This window comes from Ceratotherium simum, chromosome 18 (genome assembly GCF_057802395.1).
Source record: "Ceratotherium simum simum isolate JZ-2026a chromosome 18, ASM5780239v1, whole genome shotgun sequence".
Lineage (NCBI taxonomy): Eukaryota > Metazoa > Chordata > Mammalia > Perissodactyla > Rhinocerotidae > Ceratotherium > Ceratotherium simum.
In genome coordinates, this window is record NC_141917.1 from 39478502 (window position 1) to 39495979 (window position 17478).

Genomic DNA, 17478 nt, shown 5'->3' on the forward strand with positions numbered 1-17478 from the left:
ATATGAGTTCAAATTTCTGAGATAAGTCTCTACCATTACTCATTTTGTTAAGCATAATATTTACAACAAACCAGTTTACGGCAGCTCTTTAGTGACAGTTCAGTCAGTGCCTACCTGAAATGAGGTATTTAGTACATATTCTGAGAAGGGGTAGAGTAGCGCTACTTAGGATGTAACAGATTTGTTTTCTTTCCATCGTTTTTGTGCATCTTCCAAGATGACACATTTTGCCCTTCATCTTGGTGGACTACATCGAAGGAAAAATATTTTATTCATTTGGGTAGCTCTTCATGCACAAATGGGCTACTCTCTTTCCCGCTGGCACTAGCTCTGTTTGTGATAGAAATTTCTCCAACCATTTCTTTTTTTTTTTTTTTAACAGTAGGCTTGTTAGGGGATAAAACAGAGCACTATCATCGACTGTCATCAGGGTAAAGCAGATGTTCCTTGGCCTTGTGTAGTTCCCACCTGCAGCATACTGGGTGCCCCTGACTGCAAGACACACAGTCAAGAGGTCCTAATGTCTGTCACTTCTGCTCTCTAGAAGTGTAGCACCTATTTTTCTTTGTCTGCTTTCGACAGTCACATTAAGGGGAAACAGAGTATGAATGCCAAACAAAAGAAACGCAGCTAAAATCAGTAGACGTGTCTTTTTAGCTTCAGAGAAGTCAGCATTTACCCCAGACATTTAGTGCCTGGGTTTTCATTCAAAATTTACGACAGACTCTTACACAGATAAATGATCGCACTGACAAGACCCTCTGGGACACTGAACCATTATTTATAATTATTGTTCAAGTGCGTTTTTCAAGTTGAAGGTCTACTTGTACCTGCCAAAAAACTATTTTCAAAGAACTTTACTTAATTAATTACACTCATGTTTGTGTGTTAAAGAAATTCTATAAAATATTTAAATTATAAATAAAAATAGGATTGAAAAGAGCTGATAGAAAATGACCATAATTGATTTTGCAAAATTTGAATAAACTGGAATGATAAATTTAATCAGGACAAATATTATTTTGTAGATCATGCTTATAACCTTTTTTTAATTGTGAAAAAGAAAAGCTATTTATCATTCTGATTATGTAACTGCTACCTTAAATTATTTCTTTCGACTCAATTTCCATGTTAATGTTAAATCAAAAGATATAAACTGTTAGGACACCTGAAAGGATGAAGTGAGAAAAGGAAAAATCAGTTAGAGATTCAGGAACTTGAGAATTCGTCAATTTAAGACTTAGCTATAAGATTATCAATGCATTTTTATTGGGTTATTTTCCATGTTATAAATAAAAAATTTCCCTATTTGATAAACCTTTTGATAAAGTTATAACATGGTGGGCTTGAATGGGATGAGGATAATTTGATTTTGATTTAAATTAATCTATTTTATTATGTGTTGTCAGAAAAAATATCTATTTGATGGAACTCAAGTCTTTGGAATAAAATTTTAATCTGTAAACAGATGAGTAAATAAAAAGAAGAAATGTAGATCAGTTCATTTGTGTAAAGATATGGAATATTACTCAAAGCAAAGATGACTTATGCAAATTGGAAATAAATCATACATAATGAATTATTAATATAACAGACAAAATCTGAATTTAATAAATTATGCCCTAAAATATTCACATTTTTATAATTTTCCATACATTTCAATTACCTTATTAAATAAAACATGTAATTATTTTTATTTTAAAATAGTTGGGTATTTCTTCTTTATTGGAATAGGAAATTAACCCAATTTTCTTTAATCTAAAATATTATAGTTGCATCTAAATTTTAAAATGAGCACAAAAATCTAAAACCATACTAAATCTAATAGCTAAAAAATACAATCCTTGACTTTTGACTATATGATAGAAGTGATCCCCACAGAAGTTAGAGAAATCCACTTGCCTGTGTCATTTTAATTAAATGATTTAAATTAAAGTATTTAACAGATATATAAAGATAAATGATATAACCGTAACTTCAAATATACTGTGAACTGATGCTTTCTGTAGGTCATTCGCTAAAGAGCTTGCTTGTAAAATTTTAAAAGAGATTTTACTTTCTACCTAGGGAAATATTTAAAAAGGAAAGTAGAATTTGACTTATTTTTCCTTTGTGGTAAATTAATAACAAATTTTATTATGTAATATATACATACAAAATGAAGAATTTTATGAATGTGTTTTCCACTATATAATAATGACTATAAAGTTGTACATACAGCAAGAAAAACTGAAGAATAAAGTTAAAGAAAGAACTGCTAAATACATCCATCATTATAGAATAATAGAACAATTTAATTTTGTTCCTTATCAGTACAAGACAATTTGGTGCAACTGTTGCTTTGTTTTTTGAGGTCTTTTGTTTTTTGGCTTAGAGTTGAAGAAAATAACCCTTTAAGTATGTATTTCAACTCTTTCAATATACAAAAAAATAATTGTATGTGCATGTGTGTTTTTGTATGCATGAGGGCATGAGTAGTTACCAAGGATTTGAAAATGCCGTATTTCTGTGTGAAATTAGAAATATTCTGAAAGTTGCCTACAAATGTAAACACAGACTTTGTTTTTTCACACACAAAGGCAGGGAGTCAGTATGAGACATTCAACCTGCTTTCACTTATACCATCTCAGGGCATCAGTTATATGTGATTGACAATGAATCAGCTAAAATCTGTTGCCACAAGATGGAATTTAAAGAGTTAAATTGAAATGGTTTGTTTAGACAAAATGAGGTCAATTAAGTTGACTCTCTGGCTTCAAGATATGTGGGCAATCTCAACAGTGGCAAACATCAAATTAAAATTATTGACAAAAGACCAAGAAGTATATGACTCAGTGGGTGATGTGAGAGTCATCACAATAAAAGAGAATAATAACCTCTATCTGAAGAAATGGCTGATGTTCAGCACAGTCAAGAGTCAAGAGGACAAATCATCAGCTTTGTGTCAGAAAAGAGACCAGGAAACTCCATCAGAAAGCACAGACTGCATCAACATATTACACGTCTCACACTCTTCTGGTAATCATGCTACCTAAGCTTGCTGAAATAGAGTTAAGGAAAGAAATTGGATATTGGGTTTCTATTCAGCAAATCAATCAATTATGCCAAGGAAATACAATAATCCAGAGAAATGCTGAAGAGAGCTTGAGCACATAATCTGCCAATGGGAATGGAAAGACATTATGGAAGGACCATAAACATAATTTGGCAGTGATTTACAGGTGGGAGCATGAGAGTACATGGAGAAATTTGTGTGCCACTGACATCTAGTAGATAGAGGTCAAGGATGCTGCTAAACCTCTAACAATGCATGGGACAGCCCCCCCCACACACACACAACAATTTATCCAGTTCAAATATCAATAGTGCAGAGGTTGTATCCCATAGGTAGTTCTTAAGTCTGGAATAGAAATTAGTTTGAGAGCATCTCTATGCAAATAAATGTGTTGAGTAGTGTGGTGGATAGATATGTGAGAGGAGAGAAGTATTCACTCCACAAATAATTGACGAGCACCTTCTATATGCCAGACATTGTTCTAGGTTCTGGGGATAAAATATTGAACAAGACAGAAGAGATGCCTGTTCTTGGGAAAGTTACTTTCTATTAGAGGAAATAGATAATACCTAAGAAAACAAATAAATAAACAAATAATATCAGATCATTATAAAGGATATGAATAAAATGCCAACAGGTTGATGTGATGGAGAGTGACCATGTGAGAGGGATTAATTTAGAATGGAGGATTAAGGAAGACTCTTGATATGATGATGCTTTAGGTGAAACCTAAATATTAGAAAGTCTCAGCCAGGTTAGAGTCAGTCAAAATGCCAAGTTGGTTTTGACTACACAATTTGGAATTTATGATATAGGTCAGGGCTGCAGATATAATTTATAAGAATTTACGGAATTAGCAGAATTGGCAAATGAAAAAATATCCATGACTGTTTTGGTTTGTGCCTAGGAGAATTGATAGCAAAGCAGTTAAAATCCAAAGCAATCCCCTCAACTTGTGGAGTAATTCTACTTGCATGCAAATAATCTGATGAACAATCTTCAGACCTTGTCCAAATAAAGTACTTTTGGTTTGGGGGAATTCAGCATGGGAAAGCTGAAAGATATAACAAGATACTTGATTGGCAGTTGTTATCAAAAGAGAGTTTCCTTGGTGGAAGTCAATCATTACCAGCATTTAATTGACTGCTTGAACCTGTATATACATTCAGTTAAATATCACTGATATAATTATAATGGAAAGACGGATTTATAAAATGATTCCAAGTTATCACTTGGTACTGCAAAAATATAAATGTAATTTGAAAATCTAGAGACCTATAAAGAAATGTCCAGACATAGAATTCAGAGTTTATTGTAGACTTTTGACTTTCCATATAGTTTTAGATGTTTGTTTCACAACAGTGCATTGCCTAGGAGTTCTTCCTGAGTGAGCTAATTTTTCCCGAAAGTCCGTGGATCTATCAAGGATTGTTCTGATATAAACCATTAAGTATATCTCCACTCATTCCCATCAAACTTCTCGTTCTTAACCTTCAGCATCAATAGTTATTTTCTGCTATTGTTTCAGAACCATTTTGATCTATGTAGAATGTTATTGTAGTAATAATAATTAGTTTTCAATAAGTTATTTATAATGTTTTTCATATGGAATTTAGTTCCTCTATTTAGTTCAGAACATTTTTCTTACTTAAATTACTTGCAATAAAATAGTTTTCCTAATCATGAGTCAGCAAATTAAATTACTTTTATTTGTGAGAAACAAATCTGTATTGTAAGTGCCATATAAAATGCATGATTTTACAGGTATTATATTACAAAGTCTTGATAATCATCATTCTTCACTTTATCTATACAGAGATGTTGAATGACTTCTTGTACTATTGAATCACGGTCTCAATAGTGCAATGCACTAGCGATTTGTATTACTGTACAAATCACTTGGTGGTTTGTTTTTTCCAGTGCTAAAATTATAGATAAATATAAAATAAGATGAATATTCAACCCTTGGATCACTTAGAATAGTGTAATAATTGCTAAAATAATTTTTAAACTGTAACTAACAATGTAAATGCTGAAGGTTAATCTGTTATCTATATAAGACTTCTCTAAAGTAAGTAAGAATTATCAGCCGATAATACCACCAGATAAAAATCTATGAAAACAGAGGTGTCAAATCAACACCATGTTCAAGTGATCCAAGACAGGGTCTACTAGGGAAAGAATTAACGCAGTTTTGAAAGCCCATTTCCGTACGTTTTAGCAACTTTTCTTATGAATGCCAAAACAGGCTTTAGTGTAGTTTCATATCGACTTGGTTCTCTTTGGAACTTCTGTTTGGCATTAATGCATAGAAATTGTATTTTTCCCTCATGTTATGTTTAATGTTATGTTTAACATGAGGGAAAAATATGCAAACCTTATACATTAAATACATTAACCAAATTATTTCAATAAGATTGGTCCTGTGCATAAACGAGTCTTTAATCTGTTAAAATAATTACATGTATATCATGTTAAAATCATGTTGGTATTTTAGAATAGCACTCAAATTACCCAGGCAAGTGATCAAGTGAGTGCACAATATTTCCTAACAGGGTTTCTCTAAAATTAGAGAAAACTTAAAACAGTATGCATATTAAAATATATATGTATTGCCTTATAATATTTAACATGTATTATTCATAAAAAAAATTCAATACTTATAAAAACATTTTAAATTATCTATTTTGAATAATTTTATTCTCTCACCACAGTTTTAATTTTTTTTAAAAATTCTAACTCTTTGCAGTAATTAGCTTTATTTCACTCAGCCATGTACATAACCGTAGCTATTCACACATCTTGTGTATGTTTTTGGGGGTGGGGGGAGGTTGTCTTTGTTTAAATTGTATTAAAGAAGACGAATTGGATCCCTGCATTGTATGTGCTGCATCCTTGAATACACACTAAAAAATTGAGAAAACTGCTTTTTATCCTATCGAAGAAGACTCTGACCCTGATAACAATATTTCCATTTCTAAAATCAATTGCCATTTCTTTTTAATGAGTTACTAAGTGTTTAAAGAAAATCTTCTACATGCATAGTCAGTACTCCGTAGATATCTTGCACGACACAGCATGAAATGTTTTCTAAGTCAATGATAAATCACCATCATAGAATATTATTTGTCAGTAAAAGGAATGAAGTACTTATACATGTTTCAACATGGATGGACATAAAACACAATAAGTGAAAGAAGCCAGTCACAAAAGACCATGCAGTGTATAATTCCATTTTTATGAAATTTCCAGGATAGGCAAATCCATAGAGACAGAAGGTATATTAGCGGTTGTCAGGGACTGCGAGAATGTGGGTGGGGAGTGACTGCTAATGGATGTGGATGTCTTTTTTGGGGTGATTAAAATGTTCTAAAGTTAGATGATGATGGTTGCATAACTCTGTATATTGACTAAAGAATATTGAACTGTACACTTGAAAAGGGTGAATTTTATGGTAGGTAAATTATGTCTCATTAAAGCTGTTTTTTAAAACTAATAATAAATCAACAATATTCTTTTGGTCTTAATCCACATTGATAATAATATACACTAAGCATTTTTTCTCATTTTTATTTATGCTGTGTTAGAGTTGTTTTTTCCATTTAATGAAATTTGAGTGATCCATTTCATTCTCTATAAGCTAGGAAATAGTCTTTTTAAAAAAATAAGGACAGATAAACAAAAAATTTTGTGCAAAACTAAGTTGATGTGCCATTTTATGGAGTGCTATAATTAATTTTACATTCACCAGTGTAGAATATTTATTGCTATTTAAAAAAATTGCTCAAGTGTTTTGCACACTTTTTAATGTTATTTTTTTATTGTGAGTTTTAAGAGTTCTTTGTATATTTTGGAGAGAGCTACTTTATCAGAGAGGTGTTTTGCAAATTTTTTCCCAATCTGGAGCTTGTATTTTCATTCTCTTAATAGTGCCTCTCACAGAGCAGATGTTTTTAATTTTAATGAAGTCCAACTTACCAATTTTTTCTGTCATTCTTTTTTGGTGTCTAAACAAACATCTCACTAAAGAAGATGTACAGATGGCAAATAAACATATGAAAAGATGCTCAACATCATAGGTCATTAGGGAATTGCAAAATAAAACAACAAGAGATACTACTACTATGTACCCATTAGAATGACTAAAATCCAGAACACTGACAACACCAAATGCTGGTGAGGATGTGGAGCAACAGAAAGCCTCATTCATTGCTGGTGGGAATGCAAAATGGTACAGACACTATGAAAAACAATTTGGCAGTTTCTTAACAAAGCTAAAGACAGTCTTATGATATTATCCAGCAATTACCTTCCTAAACACTTACCCAAAGGAGTTGAAAACTCATGTCCACACTAAAACCTGCACACGAATGTTGAAAACAGCTTTATTCATAACAAAATTGGAAGTAACCAGCATGGCCTTCAAAGGGGGAATGGATGCAAAACTGTGGTACATCCATAAAATGACAAATCATTGGGTGATAAAAATAAATGAGCTATCAAGCTGCAAAAAGACATGGAAAAATCTTCAATACTATGCTTATGGCTAGTTGAAAGAAACTAGTCTGAAAAGACTAGATACTATATGATTCCAACATAGGACATCTTACAAAAGGCAAACCATAGAGAAAGTAAAAAGATCAGTAATTGCCAGGGATTGGGAAGAGCGTTGTGGGACAGAGGGGAGTTTTAGAGCAGTGAAACTATTTTGTATGAGACTATCGTATTATAATGGTGGATATATGACAATGTGCATTTGGAAAAATCCATAGAATTGTACAACACAGTGAACTCTAATGTAAACACCAGACTTTTAGTTAATAATAACATATCAGTTCATCAGTTATAACAAATGTACCAATTCAAGAGGTTCGTAATAGAGGAAACCCTGGTGGAGTGGTGTGGAGAGTAAGTATACGGTCTCTGTACTTCCTACTCAACGTTTCTGTAAAGTTCAAACTGCTCTATAAAATAAAGTCTATTCATGAAAAAAAAAATTTGCTCAATCCTACCGTGAACAGTTATTTTGATTTTCAAAAAATTTCGTTGGTACTTAAAAATCTCACCTAAATTCTGAACAAAAGTAATGAATTTAAGAAATTGTTCAGCAGGAGTTAATAGAAATTTTGACATCAAAATTGTTCTATCTTTGGGAAGAGAGCTCCCAGACACTGATATCACAGTTGACAGAGTTTGAGACGCAGAGAAACAGGAAGGAAAAGTGAAAGGCAAGAAAGAAAGGGAGGAAGTTGTCAGTTTAAATAAAATTTTTATTTTAATTTTTCATAACAGAAATTACTTAAGTATCAAATAAAGCTTAGGATATACATTTGGCATTGTGGAAAAAAGAAAACCTGAAAGTGAGATGTAGGTAATTGTTGTTCTGTCTCAAGGTGGCTAACTCGCTGCATCATCCTTAAAATTCACCAACTTTCTAGACCGTTTTCCTTCTCTGTTAACTGAAGGGATGAGTCAGTGTGTTCACTAAGATCTCTACCAGATCTGAGAGTGTATTCTTTAAGTTAAAAAAAAAAAAAAAAAACTACCTCCCGTGAGCAAATCTCTAAGAGAATATGAACAATTTTGAAGAATAATAGTTGGGAGTTGGGGAATATGATATTAATTAACCCTTTTCAATAATCTCCACAATTTTGGAGCAACAATGATAAAAGAAATGGAGGCCAAGTACCACAATTATTTAAAATAAGCCACATTTTAACTCATATGTGTCTTACTGAAGAGTTTTCTCTTCTGGACTAATGAACTGTCCTGCCACGTGTTACGATGAAGCTCTGATATCACTATCTCATCTTAGTAAGGACTAAACTAGAGTGCTTGGTATCTACACATTGCTCAAAACACTTTCATTGTTACTATACCAGTGGCCATGTCTTATTTCTGTTTTGGAGAGAGAATTCATCAAAGAAATTTCCTATTAAAAATATAGTTCTTGGGGCCGGCCCTGTGGCATAATGGTTAAGTTCGGCACGCTCCACTTTGGCCACCCTGGTTTGCAGGATCGGATCCTGGGCACAGACCTACAACATTCATCAGCCAGGCTGTGACAGCGACGCACACACAAAGTAGGGGAAGATTGGCACAGATTTCAGCTCGGGGCAAATCTTCCTCAGCAAAAAAAAAAAATATATATATATATATTTCTTGCTTTTGGTTTTCTAGGTATTTCTCACGCAATATAAATACGGAGAAGGTCAAAGATGACATTTTTATCATACTGGATTTGGGAAGGTTCAAAAAATTATCTAGCACTAAAGTTTATCATTACACAGCCCTGGTTCAGAGTATGGAAAGTGTTACAGCAGTGCTCCTTAAAAATATTTTCCTGCACAACCTGAAATCTGTTGATTGTCTCTCTCCTTCCAATGCACAGTAAAGATTAGTTTATGTATGCACAAGTTCATGTTGTAGGTATACTTTTTATCACGTGTATATCCAAGGTTTTCCAATATATATAAAACATATATTTATGATCTTCTCTAAATAGTTTACTTATTGCTCACTGAAAATTTATTAAAGACTTTGAAGTATTTTGCATAGTTCTAATCAAATATTTTGAGTTAGTGCTCACTGTATCTAAGATATTGAGATAAGTTCCATAAATTTCTGGGTGTAATAAGTCTTAGTTTGCTTCTGTGATGAAATTAAGTCTTCACTTTATAGGAAAGAGAAACAGGGAGAGAAGGAGAGAAACAGAAATAAAGAGACAAGGAGAGAAAGAGACAGGAGAGACAGAAAGATGTTCTTTGCATACATGTAAGTTTTTAAATTGCTTTTGTTACATGCATGGAACACATATATTAATTTTCATTAGTAAGGTATAGTGTGTGATTACTTAGAAAATAATAAGTTTAACTATTGTTTAAAGTGAACCATATTTTGGAAATATATGAATTAATAACCAAAATTCTTAAACACTAACAACATTTAAGAAAGCTAAAAATATTACATCATATTTTCTCTTTATTATATAAGCAAGACATTTCTGTAAAAAACTCTTTAAGAATTAAGATAGAGAAGACTCTGCTAAAAATGTTTCTTTTGAAGAAATACAAAAATTTCATCTGTTCTGAGAATATGGGAGAGAAAATTTCAAAAGAATGGAAAATAAATTCTGTGTTGAATTTATGTTATCAGCAGGGTTTGTTGGTAGAAAGAATGCTAAAAGAGGACATTCAAAAGTGTTGTAATGAATAGCATTTTCAATATTCTTCAGTTAGCTAATTGCTAAAATGATTCTTTATTTTATCTATTATAAACATAAGAATTTAAAAACGGTAAATATTAATTATAAAACTCTATTCTTTAACCTTTTTCCAATAACCTATGCCTGGGCAAACTTTATAGTGCTTCTTTCTTCCTGGCTAAAAGGACATGTTTATTGCCTGAAAATGAAGTAAGGAAATGTCATAAATTATCTCTTTTTAGGATGTCCAGATACTCAAAAACCAAAAAATTAATTTGTGAGTGAATAACACACTCTCTGACTTTCAGCTCCTTTTTATAAGACTGGCCTATGACTGCATTTGATGTCACTGAAAACTAGTCCACAAGATGGTATAGATCTCCGTGTAACTAAAAATATAGCAGAGGCACTCCCTCATTATTATTCAGAAGTGTAATAAACATTTGTGACTCTCAGGAAGTAGAATAAATACAGAAGTGTGCATCAGTCACATAGCCAGTCTTAAAGTATAGCACACTGTACCTAATAAAATCAACCACAAGCTCAAAGAAATTTAATGCACTTCACCTCTTCTTTTTAGTCTGTTTTAGTCCTGTTTTGTGGGAATCAGCTACTAATTCACCAAAAACAAACATAAGAAATATATACTGACCGCTGACCACATAGCAAGTCCTAAGTAATTTACTAAGTGCTAGGAATTCAAATATAGAAGATAATTCTTATCCTTAAAAAATGCAAAGTCTCATTGTAATTTTTGATCGTCTCCATGACTAAATTCTGTGTATTTCAGGATGTTGGCTTTGTAGCATATCTAATTTAGACTTTTCAATAAACCAAGCCACTTGATAGGCATGATGAATGCTGGAGCTTTCCATCTCCCAGATGGAGGTAAGTGATTGAGGATATATTTCAGAATGCTGTTTGTTCATCCAAGTACCTGCAAACCTTAGTTTAATTTATGTTATCAGCTCTGGGGACATACCCCTAAAATGAGTTCAATGTTAACACTTTTTATTTGTTAGTTTGCTTTATACTTAATTATGGAAAGACCACACTTAATTTACATCATTAAAAAACACAACCTCCACACACAGTTTCAAATATAATATAATATTTTATTAAAAGCTACTTCATCTCTAAGATGGTAAAAATGGCTTTAGGACCTCTTAAAATTTTTCTGAGTATTTTTTCCTTCTAGATATATATTTACTTCAGCTGCCAAGATAAATATAATGCCCAGCTAGTTTTAACATAATTCTTGATGTTAGAAGTGCAGGATGTTTTCCTATAATAAAGAATTTTGTGAAAGAATTACGCATTGTGTACTCTAATTTAAAATAAATAATAAGGGCAAAGCATACAGAATAATTATTGTAGGGAGAAAGTTTAAAAATATAGAAATGATAAAAGGGTATTTTTTTGGACACAACATTCTGGATAGTCTTTTATCCTCGAAATAACAGAAGAATAGAAAATTACACAAAGATATTTGTATTTAGCTTTTAACTATTGATCCTTTGATCTTTGGAGTGCATATTAAATTTTCTAATTTAAAACATGCTAAATAACTTCTTATAGAAATTGGCAAGGCTATATCTGATGAATATTACTTCTGAAAACTGATTACAATTCAAAAGATGCTGTTCCATTCAAAGCAAGTGTGTCTACTTAAAAATCTGTATTTAATTGAATTTTTAATTTAATCAACTTGAAGCTATGAATTTAGTGCCCCTGAAAGAAAGAGATTAAGACTGCATAGAGAGAGGAGGTTCCCATCTCGCTTTGCTGGTACATTTAAGATTTCACCTGAAGGGGCCACCCTCCAGTACACTGAACAATGCTTTCCACATGGTTATTAAATCCCATGGACAACAAAATAATAGGCCAGTGGATTTCACTTAGGACTTTCTTTAGCTCATTAAGTCTTGGGGTTTTCTTATGGAAAGTCAAACATACTGTATTTTTCTTACAATAGGGCAGTAGGTATACTGAGTTTGATAAAAGAACTACCACCTATATCAAGTTGTAATTTTGACTTAAAAAACATTTTTCATAAAGAAAAGAGCCAAAAAAATTGTCTAAATGCTGAAAAGTCACCACGGAAAAGTCCAGAGGTAAAAAGTAAACACACACCTACACACGAAAAACATGTAGAGATCAGAGATACACAGAAACAAACTTGAGGTTTACTTATGAAAAACATTAAACTAAAACTCATCAAAGTGTTCACAAGACTATTTTTCGATTGCATGCTGTAAGATTGTCTCCCATGTTGCAAAGTCATTGACATCTGAAACGAATTACATAAACTTTCATCATTTCTTTTAATAATCAACTTTTGTGAGGTAAAACTTGGCAAGGAGTGATGTGGGAAATATCTTTGCTTTAGATAAGGAATCAATAACACATTGGAACTAGTTCAAAGTAACTTTTTACTATTTCAGTATGCTGTTATTTAAACACTGAGCCAATTATTCTGATACCACTAGGAGAAAGAATGTCCACGTCGAAAATAGTTTATAAGAGATACATACTAGCACTGAGTTCATCAATTGCAAAATCAATTAGATTCTAATGAAACCACTCGATATAAGCCAGGTAAAAAGTCCAGCTGCCAGAGAGATAAGGTGTCACAAACTATCAATGAAGAGCAAACAATCAATGAAATGTTAGTGGGAAAACAAACTTTCCTCTTTACCTTCAACTATGCAAACAGCAGGCATTTCAAAAGCTACAACAGTGCAATCCTACTGATAATGACAAAACAACAGTGTTGATTATTCGGTATGCCGGTGTAGACAGCTTCAAAGTTTGCCGATTACATATAATCACTTTCATTCATAATGAAATGTTGACTTCCTTTGATTTGTGTTTAATCCTTATCTTGGAAAATGTATAATTTTCAAATAGCATAATCACACTTCAAACACTCGTTAAATTCTTTTCGTTACAATTGGATGAATTAACTACACTATCAACAGCTATTTCAAAGTTAGCACAACAAAGTTTGGTGATTGATAAAGATTAGTCATTGCGAGAATGTGTTAGGCACCATAGATTAAATTCAGTTCATCAGTTCAGATATGTAGTAGTCAAATACGGGAAAAAAACAAGTCAGGAACAGGATGTATCGATGTTTTTATACATGATATTTAACTAGTTACTTTTTTTTTTTATTCAGACATTCAATACAATCCAGCAAACAGAGCAGAAAACTAAATGTGGAGAGTGCTGAAAACTTAGAATTAGCCAAATTTAGAGGTGGAACAGAGCTTAGAATTTTTTTACAGTTCTCTCATTTTGAAGGCGAAATGACTAAGGTCTTTGAGCGAGATATCTGGCTTTAAGCTTGTGTGGTAGAGGCAGAGTTAGGAATCCACTTTTGATTCTAGTTTTTCCTTCTCCCTCATCTATTCAGAGCTTAATTATCATTCCAAGTTCCATCATTGCTATTTACAAACAGAGCAACACATTGTAAAAGACTCTCATGTCCCTTGCTCTTAATTCACTGCAGTTTATTTCTATGTTTTATTAACCTCCTAGAAATGTTTGTAACCCAAGAATAGTATGGTACGCTTCCAGTCATATAATATGCTTCTGTAGTGGTTGAATTTGGTCACAACCAGGTAAACTATAGGTAAGTTATATTTTTATTATCTGTTTTTGAAATACATTGTTATGCTTCAATCCTATTTGGATGTCTTTTCTATATTTCCCTAAATAGAAGCCAAAGAAAATATTAATAGGTTCATAGCTTAACAATGTCTTTACTTTAATGTGATGGGCCAATGTTTTTATAATGTCTCATTTTGACAGTCTAGATTTGCATATATTTCCTGGGGTATGGGGTAGGAAGAAATAGGAGACATTATTTTTAGACACAATTGAAAGATTTTTTTTTGCAGAGAGAAACACTTCCACTCTATTAAAGGGGAGATTTTGTCAACAGGTTTCAGCTTCTTTTACAAAGGTTAAAGCAAATATTTTTAACAAATTCTTTATGGGGTAGAATTGCCAGACTCAGGCAATTCAAATCCTAGACATCTCAAAAAATTTGCAGATGTTATTATGAAGTTATTATCAATAATTTTTGAGAATGAGAATTTTTTGAAACTATAGCAGAAGAACTGAAATGGAATTCATTCTCTCTTTCTCTCTCTCTCTCTCAATATTAAAGAGGTAAATTCTGTAAATGGCTAAGGTTATCTAACATCAATCTCTGGAAGAATTAGTAAAGTAGATACCTATCAGAGGAATTCATTAACATCAAGTCCAGGCAAATCTCATTGTCATTTTATTTATAGTAACTAGACTAAACATGCATATCTAAGGAATGGTCTAAAATATGTGTATTTTCATTTCACCAAGGCAAATGATCAAGTACCTCATGATATTGGTTTTAATTATATAAAAATGGGGAAAATGTTAGGTGATTAATAGTATAGATGTGTGGATTCAAAGCTTATGGAAAAGCAGCACCCATTTGGTATTGATTAATGAATCACTTGCACGTGGGAGAGTGGTCTCAAGTGACTAACCACAAGACACTGGCTCTACCTTGTCAACAGTCTAATCATTGATTTCCACGGTTTTTAAAAAGATACTATTTACCAGATTTTATTCAAAACTGAATTATAAACAGTTGGTGATGAATTTTGTATCCAAAAAGGTCTTGAGAATCTTGCAAATCCTACAAACAGCCAAGTGCTAATAATGAGAAAATTGACTGAGTGGTATTGTAAAAGATAGGTAACAGGTTACTTGATCATAACTTCAATATACGTGAACTGTGTAAATATCTACTAAAAATAAACAAAACAAAGCGAACAACAAAAAAATATTCCTCAAACTTGTCTTATAAGTAGTTTATGTGAAAGATGGCTAAGTGTTTAGTTGGATACAAGTTCAATGTAAGTTAACGGTGTAAAACATCTAAAATCAAAGAAGTGGAACTAATGTAGATTTAGGATTGAGGCTTCATATACAAAAGTTGCAGAATAAAAAAAGTGATTCCTTTTTGTTTGTGTGCATTATGGGAATCACATTTTTTAAGATAGGCATTAATTTACTAGAGTATACCAAATAAACAAAGGCATCAAGAAGAAGAGAAGCTCTCTCAAAAGTATATCACTTGAGGGTCCAGCCCGGTGGCATAGTGGTTGAGTTCTCACACTCTGCTTTGGTGGCCAGGGGTTCCCGGGTTTGGATCCCGGGTGCAGACCTACACCCTGCTCATCAAGCCATGCTGTGGCAGTGTCCCATATACAAAGTAGAGGAAGACTGGCACAGACGTTAGCTCAGGGACAATCTTCCTCACACACACACAAAAAAGTGTATCACTTGAGAAGTAGTTAAGGGATCTGCATTGAAATTCCATTACCTCTTATGGAAAAAATAAGGATAATAATAAAAAATAACTTTAAAGCAATTAGTTCAATCCAAAAGTCAAATAAGCGGTATGGAAAATCATGAGATTTTCATCTCTGGAAGTCTTGAAGCAGAGAATACATGATTGTCAGTTAAGAATGCTGTAGAATGAGTTACTGAACTGAGAGTTGATTAAATAATCTCAAGCTTATTGAGCTTTTCTTTCTACAATTTTCACTTGTTTAATCCATGGCCATCTCAAATTTAATATGCCAAGCAATTATCTCACACTGTTTCTTTGCATATCAGTTCCTTTTCCTCTTATGCATTTTTTTCACATGGGAATTGTCAGTTGTAGAGTGACAGGAGAGTTGTCTAAGGCCAGCTAGACCTTTTGAGAAGTCCCTATATAGGATACTATCATCATGTTTGGTAGTAGGCCAATTGTGGTATTCTCATTCCTCTTTACCATTGATTAGTCTAGGGACAGGTATGTGACCAGTTCCTACCAAAAAGATAGACAGGGAAAAATTCTGGTAGTTATTTTCTTCCCTAATAAGGAGAAAGTCTTGTCATAAAAATATCATTTTCTTTCTTATCACATAGGTAACCAACGTGTAGCCACCGTGTTTGTAATTGTGGCTGCCATTTTGGAAATCAATGGAATGGTCAAGGGAATTGCAGAAATGCTGATTCAGATCCTTGATATCACTGAGTTACCAGATCACACTTAGGACCAACCCCTTCCAGACTCTTGTTAAGCAAACCCTAAATGTTCTTATGTTTTAATTCACTTTTAGAAGATATTCTCTCTTTATTTATTTATTTATTTTTTTGGTTAGGAAGATTGTCCCTGAGCTAACGTTTGTTACCAATCCTCCTCCTTTTTTGCTTGAGGAAGACTGTCCCTGAGCTAACATCTGTGCCAATCTTCCTCTATGTTGTACATGAGTCGCCACTACAGCATGGCTTGCTGAACAGTGCACAGGTCTGTGCCGGGAATCCGAACCCGAAAACCCCAGGCCACCAAAGCAGAGCACGTGAAATTAACCACTACGCCACCGGGCCGGCCCCTGAGGATATTCTATTTTAAGCAGGCAAATCATTTTTAACACCTTATACAAAAATTATATGACTATAAGATGTGGTAAGTTTCTTCAACAAAAAACAAATGAGGAAATAAAAGATTACTCATAACTGGAGGGACTTACGTATACTAAAGAATCTGAAAATTCTTCTCTGAAAAGGTACATTAAAGGTTAGGTCAGAATAGGAACTATCCATGTGCTGAGTGTATTGTGTGAATATTTTGTGGGGAAGGGGTAAGAAATTTCATTTGGGAAGGCTCTGAAGCAGTAAAGAACATAGCTATTAGTAGGAGGTGTAAGAAGGCTTGTGTGCCTACAACATAAAGAAGAGGAAGAGGAGGGGAAAGATTAAGAGTTAGATAAAGACTTTTGCTATTCACATTAGGTGTTTATATTTTATCCTAGTGCAACTGTAGCTTTTGAAAACCTGGTGGTGAGAGGCTGGAGTTTATACAATCAGACTTGTGTTTTCAATGTGACATTCTGTGTTGAGAAAGTTTGGGGGAGAGGGGCTGAGAGTGGCTGTGAGGACATCCATTATAAGGCTATTGCAAATATCCAGGGAAGAGATAACAGTGACTTGGAGTACAGTGGTGGTGGTGGTAATGGAAATATGTATATGAATTTAAAATATTTTAGCAATTAGGCAAAGCTTGTGATGGATAGGCTGTGGGGCCTGAAAGAAAGAGGAGAGTGTCAATTAGGACTCCTAGATTCTGACATAAGCCATTGTGTTGATAATGGTTTTAATCACTAAGATTGGC